Source organism: Lipotes vexillifer, unplaced genomic scaffold (genome assembly GCF_000442215.2).
Source record: "Lipotes vexillifer unplaced genomic scaffold, Lipotes_vexillifer_v1.1 scaffold96, whole genome shotgun sequence".
Taxonomy (NCBI): domain Eukaryota; kingdom Metazoa; phylum Chordata; class Mammalia; order Artiodactyla; family Lipotidae; genus Lipotes; species Lipotes vexillifer.
The window spans coordinates 1,400,861-1,407,791 of NW_006798666.1; the positions used below are offsets into that span (position 1 = coordinate 1,400,861).

General features: G+C 35.0%; 1 pseudogene; it reads right to left on the reverse strand.

Moving 5' to 3' along the window:
• Nucleotides 1–3,024: 3,024 nt before the first annotated feature.
• Nucleotides 3,025–3,847, reverse strand: LOC103068875 (peroxiredoxin-4 pseudogene; annotated as a pseudogene).
• Between the last annotated feature and the right edge of the window lie 3,084 nt (nucleotides 3,848–6,931).

Consider the following 6,931-nt stretch of genomic DNA (forward strand, 5'->3'; position numbering starts at 1 on the left):
CTTAAGACATTACTGAACTGTGAACTGTTAAATATCAGTTCTAGAAGTTTTTGGTATATTTCTTAGGATTTTTTATGTAGACCATCATGTCATCTGCAAATATGTACAGATTTATATCTTCCTTTCCAATCTGTGTGTCTTTTATTTCTTTTTCTTACCTTATTGAGCTTCCTGGAACTTCCTGTAATATGTAGACTAGCAGTGGGGATAGGAGACACCACTGCATTGTTCCCAAACTTAAAAAGAAAGCTTTCCACTTTCACCATTAAGTATGATGTTAGTTATTGGGTTGTGTAGATGTTCTTCATCAAGTTGAGGATGTTCCCCTCTGTTCCTCGTTTTCTGAGTTTTCATCGTGATTGGGTATTGCATTTTGTCAAAGGCTTATTTTGCACCAATTGTTGATAATTGTGATTTATCTCCTTTACACTGATAATATGGTGGATTACAATGATTGATTTTAAAATATTGAGCCAGTTTACATCCCTGGAATAAATTCCGCTCGGTCATGGTATATAATTCTTTTTATATATTGCTAAGTTCCATTTGGTAATATATTTTTAAGGATTTTTGCTCTATATTCACAAGGGGAATTGGTCTATAGTTTTCTTTTGTACTATCTTTGGTTTTAGGGTAACACTGATTTTTTTGGGGAAATGTTTGTTCCTCTTTTATTTTCTGAAACAAATTATGAAGAATTGGTGTTATTTTCTCTTTAAATGTTTGGTAGTATTCACCAGTGAAATCATTTGGGCCTGGAGATTTCCTTTTTTGATATTTTTTAAATTATCAATTTAATTTCCCTAATAATTGTAGAGCTATTCTATTAACTTTTGTATATTGTGTGATTTGTTTGTGCAGTAATTGTGTAGTTTGTTCCATCTAAATTGTCAAAGTTTATGTGGGCAGAGTTATTCATGCTGTATCTTTATTATCTTTTTAATGTCTGCAGGTTCTCTAATGATATTGCCTTGTTTCCTTCCTGATATTGGTAATTTCTGTCTTCTTTTTGCTTTGTCAGTCTTGCTGGAGGTTTGTCAATTTTACTGACCTTTTCAAAGAACCAGATTTTTGTTTCATTGATTTTGTCTGTTATTTGTACTTTCAGTTTCATTGATTTATGTTCTTATATATATTATTCCTTCTGCTTGCTTTGGATTTATTTTTTCTTTTTCTAGTTTCTTGGGGTGAGAGCTTAGGTTGATTTGAGACTTTTCCTCTTTTCTAATGTAAGAATTTAATGTTATAAATATCCCTGTCAGCATTGCAATAGCTGTATCCCATAAATTTGATGTTGTATTTTCATTTTCTTTCTGTTCAATGTATTTTTAAAATTTCCCTTGAGATTTCCTCTTTGACTCATAGGTTATTTACAAGTGTATTGTTTAACTTTCAAGTTTAGAGATTTCCTGTTTGCTTTCTGTTACTGATTTCTACTTTGATTCCATTTGGATGAAAAAATACTCTGATATTAGTTTTTTTTTTTTTAATTTGTTGATGTTTGGGTTATGATCCAAGATATGATCTATCTTGGTATGTGTTCCATGGGCACATGTTCTGCTGTTTTGTGTTAGTGTTCCATATATGTAAATTAGATACTATTTGTTGATGGTGTTGTAATAGGGAAGAACAAATCTGACTCCATATTGGATCTGTTCCTTTTACTTTAACCTTGTGCTTTGTTGCCTGTGGTTAGTCATGCTGGCTCCGCAGCTTTTGTAAAAGAACATTGCCTAAAACAAAAAAAGAATGTTGCCTATAGCCTGAAATATATAGGAGCCCTATTCTCAGGGCTCTGACCTGTAAGAGTCCATTCATATAGAGATAAAAAGTTGCAAAACAGAGTATAGCATGTGTTGGAGCTTTACAGGAACATCTTGACCTGACCTTTGTGGATAGCTGCAAGAACAAAGGGTTTCAACACCAAGAAGTTTGTAGCAACTAACCACTCTCCCCCCCTCCCCCCACCTTGCCTTTAAAAGTGCTTTGCTGCAGCCATTCAAGGAGTTCAGGGCTTTTTTGGACACAAGCCACCTGTCTCCTTGTATGGCTCTGTAATAAACATTTCTCTGCTCCAAACTCTGATGTTGCATGTTTCAGTTTGTTTGTCCTCACTGTGTGTGGGGCACAAGAACTTGTATTTGGTTAACAGTGTTGTTATTTTACATACTTGCCATTTTTTCTGTCTAGTTGTTCTATCAGTTGAGAGAAGGATGTTGCAGTCTCCAACTGTAATTGTGGGTTGGTCTATTTCTTCTTTCAGTTCTATTAGTTTTGCTTCACATATTTTGCAACTCTGTTTGGTCTACATTTGCTTGGTGGGTTGATTCTTTTACCATTGTGAATTGTCCTTTTCTGTTAATGGTAATTATCTTTGCTCTGACAACCACTTCACTGGATAGTAATAGTCTCCACTCCTATTTCCTTTTGATTAAAGTTTACATGGCATATATTTCCATCCTTTTACTTTACTGTTTTATCATTGTTTTCTTTTTTTTGCATTCCTGTGGGTTTCTAGAACATTTTTTTACATTCCATTTTGATTTATCTATAATAGCTTTGTATATCTTTGTTAGTGGTTTCTCTAGGTATCATAATGCATAACTTATTACAATTTACTGATGTAGACATTTTACCAGTTTGAGTGTAGAAACTTTATATTCTTTTATGTCCCTTTACACTCCCGTTTATTATTATTATTATTATTATTATTATTATTATTATTACACTCCCGTTTATTACGTATATTAAATGTTTCCTTTACATTTACATTATACTGACAACCAGATCAATGTTGTAATTTTTGCTTTAACAGTAAAAAATAATAGAGAAAATCAAGAGAAGAAAGTCTATTGTATTCACTGATATTTTTATTCTTTTCCATTGTTATTTCTCTCTTCATGATGTTCCAAAATTTCTTCTTTTATAATTGCTTTCTCTTCAGATAACTTTTTTTTTTTTTTGGTAGTAAAACACTGAACTTTATTGAGAAGTTTCAAGCATCAAGAACTGAGGAAGTATTTTTTAGTTCAGTTTATCAAAATACTTGAGTTTTCCAGCTGGATCTGGGATTACTGTTTCACCACCAGGTTTCCAACCACCAGGGCAGACTTCTCCATGTTTATCGGTGTACAGGAATGCTTGAACCAAATGCAGTGTCTCATCCACAAATCTACTCCCAGGAAGGTCATTCAGAGCAATCTGTTTTAGGATTCCTTTGTCATCAGTAATAAAGAGACCTCTAAGAGTGTGGCCCGAGTCTTCCAGATATATGCTCTAGTCCTTTGAGATCTGATGGTTCAAATCTGAAAGAAGTGGAATCCTTATTGGCCCAAGTCCTCCTTGTCTTCGAGGGGTATTAATCCAGGCCAAATGGGTGAACTGTGAATTGACAGAGCATGCTACCACTTCAGTGTTTATGGATCTGAATTCCTCAGTTCTATTACCAAAGAATAACTGATTTCAGTTGGACACACAAAGTGAAATCAAGTGGGTAGAAGAAAAAAACCAGGTATTTCCCACAATAATCAGTTAACTTCCAGCTGCTTAAATTCTCCATTTATCACAGCTGTTCCTTCCTAATAAGGTGCTGGCTTGGAAATCTTGGCTTTGCTGAGGTGCAGGGAGTGGTTGGCAATCGAAACCCGGGACGCCTACCCACCAGGTACACTTGTCTACACGCATGGAAGTGGCACTCCTCTTCATGGGTTGGGGGCCTCTCCTCCACCTCCAAGCCCTACAGAGCTTTGGCCGGCAGCAGAAACAGCAGCAGCAGCAGCAGCAGCAATAGCTTTCGTCTCCAGCCAGGGGCCGAAGTGGTTGCCGGTAGCCGCTGCAGCGCCTCCATGACCACACGAGGGCAGTTGCACGTCCCTTGGCTCGAGCGCCACTTCTCCCGCCACCAGGCAGCTACAACCGTGCACCCAATGCCCATGTGAGCCGAAGCACGGCGTTGCAAGACCTGCCCCGCCTCCTCATCCCCCCATCCCCCGGGCTCCCCACCCGGCCACATAGGTGTGAGCCCCACCTGCTCACCCCCTGCAGAGAACTTTCTTTAGCCATTCTTTTAGGGTAGGTCTGATGGTGACAAAGTTTTTTAGCTGTCCCTCATTGAGAATGTCTTGATTTCTACTTCATTATTGAAGGATCATTTCACCAGATATAGAACTTTGGATTTACAGTACTTTGAGCGTTTGAAAAATGCTGTGACTCTTCTTTCTGTCCTTCATGGTTTTTGATAAGAAACCCACTGTCATTCAGTTTTTGTCCCAGCAGATAAGGTGTTTCTGTATTGCTGCTTTCAAGATTATTTATTTTTAGTTTTCACAACGTGGATTACAGTGTGTCTTGGCATAGATTTCTTTGGGTTTATGGTGTGTTATTTGCACAGCTTCTTGAATCTGTAGGTTTATGTCACTTGCCAAATTTGGGGAAAGTTTCAGCCATTATTTATTTCTCGGAGTACATCTTCAGTGCTGCCATTTCCCTTTTCCTTCTGGGACTCCAGTAACACAAATGTTTATCTTTTGTTGTTATCCCACAGGTCCCTAAGGCTCTGTCATATTTTTTAGTCTAGATGATCTATGTTGTAGACTGGGCAATTTCTATTGTTGTCTTGAGTGTGACTGATTTATTCTTCTATCATCTCCATACTGCTGTTGAGCTTATCTACTGAGTTTTAAAAAAAATTTCAGTTATTGTATTTTTCAGTTCTGGAATTTCTATTTGGGTCTTCCTTAAATTTTCTATTTATTTTCTGATACTTTTTATTTATTTGCCTTTTTTTTCATTTGTTCATAAATGCTCACTGAAGCATTTTGATGATGGCTATTTTAAAATCATCATCAGATAATTCTCTTTTCATCATGGTATTGGCATCTGTTGATTGTTTTTTCTTATTCAGTGAGACATTTTCATGATTTATGGTAAAACGAGTGAGGTTTTTATTGAAACCTGTATACTTTAGGTATTGTGAGACACTTTGGTGGGAAAAGGGTTACTTCACCTGGTTACTGTCAGATAGAGTTGGAAATCCAAGTTCTTTTGCCTCCATTGACATCCAGGGAAGGAGGGGTACCTTGTCCCTCTAGGATGGAAGTAGGAATTCAGCCTTCCACTAGGAGTGGGAGAGGTGCCTTATTACCACCAGATGGGTTAAAAGTCTTAGCTCCCCACTCAACTTTTGATGCTGGTTGTGCATGGGGGAGCCACAGTGGTGGTGTTTGGCTGGAGAAGAATAGTTATTATCTAAATGTCTTTCTGCCTCGCTAGATTTTTCCTTTCCTGGTTCTTTGGCTAAAGAGAGGAGAGCTTTCTGTACCTGAACCCATTGGTTTTTCCAGGCTGTTGGCTTCTCTAGCACCTAGAATCAGGAATCTCATTGGTGTGTCATAACTTGTTTCCCAAAGTTCCTAGTTGATCTGCATTCTTGTCCTCACTTTTCAGAATATTTTACTGTAAATGTTAAATATTTACTTATTTAATAAGGCACAGATTGTTAGCTATACTTGGATGGAGGAATAGAGGAAAATATGTCAACTACGTCTTTCCAGACATGGATCTCCCCAATCATTTCTTCTTTTTTTTAATCTAGTCACTACCCAAATACAATTACTCACTCCTTTTAAATTGGTCTCATATGCTTTACAACACAAACACTTCTTTATTAGCCGTTCATCATTTTAATATATATATTTAATTATTTCAATTAAAGGTAAGAGTCAAGTGTAATACATAGTGAAATATGCTATTATTCTCCCTAATGTGTTTTTCTTTTTACCTTGACTGACTGGCAGGACCATTAAAATGCTCTGTTGGGAATATTGATTCTCTTTTGTAGCAGTAGACATTTTCATAGAATACAAATTTTGAAATATAACTGTTTTTGCTAAACCAATTGAAAATGACATTGCAATGTTGGGGAAAAAAATCACCCAGGACAAGAAGCAAATATGTTCTATACATTAATTTCATTTTAAATGTCCATTTTTGTCAAGGCCACAGTTGTCTTTTAAATTTTCTAAACATATCTTGATATGTTTTGAAAATTCCTTTCTAACTTCCTATTTGATGTGTCAAAATACAGAATCCCAGCTGTAGGCAGTTTTTTTTTGTTGGACTTGAGAAGCATGAATTGTTTTACAAAACTTGAATTTCCTGGGTGTATAATCAAAAAGTGTTTTCTATTATCTAGTGCCTTTAAATTCACATTTAAGTGATTATTAAAAATTTAAAATTTAAAATACATTTTATAATACTTAAATTTTTAATTCAGAGTACATTTTATTGAATTTAAATACGTATTAGGCATATCCTTTGAGTTAATGCAACAAAAACATTTTTAAACATTCTAATACAAACATTTTCTGTGCTGTTTACATAATATGGAAAGGCATTAATGAGAATTTAGACACACATGCTAAAAAAAATTACAACTACTAGGAAATATGTCATAATAAACCCATGGTCCTTGATTTAAAAAAAAAAAGTAAAGTTTATGGTCAAATTTCTATCTTAAGACACAAAAGCAGTTCATGTCATCATATTTTGTGATATTTTTAAACCATTACATAGCATTATAGTTAATTATATATGTAATAAGTCTAATATTTTCATTTGTTTATCAAATAAACTTTAAAAAAATAAGAATTTGTGCTAATTATTTTCTGAAGTAAATTACAAATTAAATAGCAAAATCAATTTTTATAAGCAAAAGTTCTTAATAGATAACACACCAAAATAATATATAGACTTTAACCAATACCCTAAACAAGTTTCACTAGCATTCTCCCATTTGGGACATGAGAAATAATGAAATATAAATGTTACAGGTTAATCATGTGATTAAAAGTAATTTTGACAATGTTAGTCATGAGTGATGTTCACTGATTTCATAAGTAAATTTTATTATAAGGGCATAATCAGGCATTCC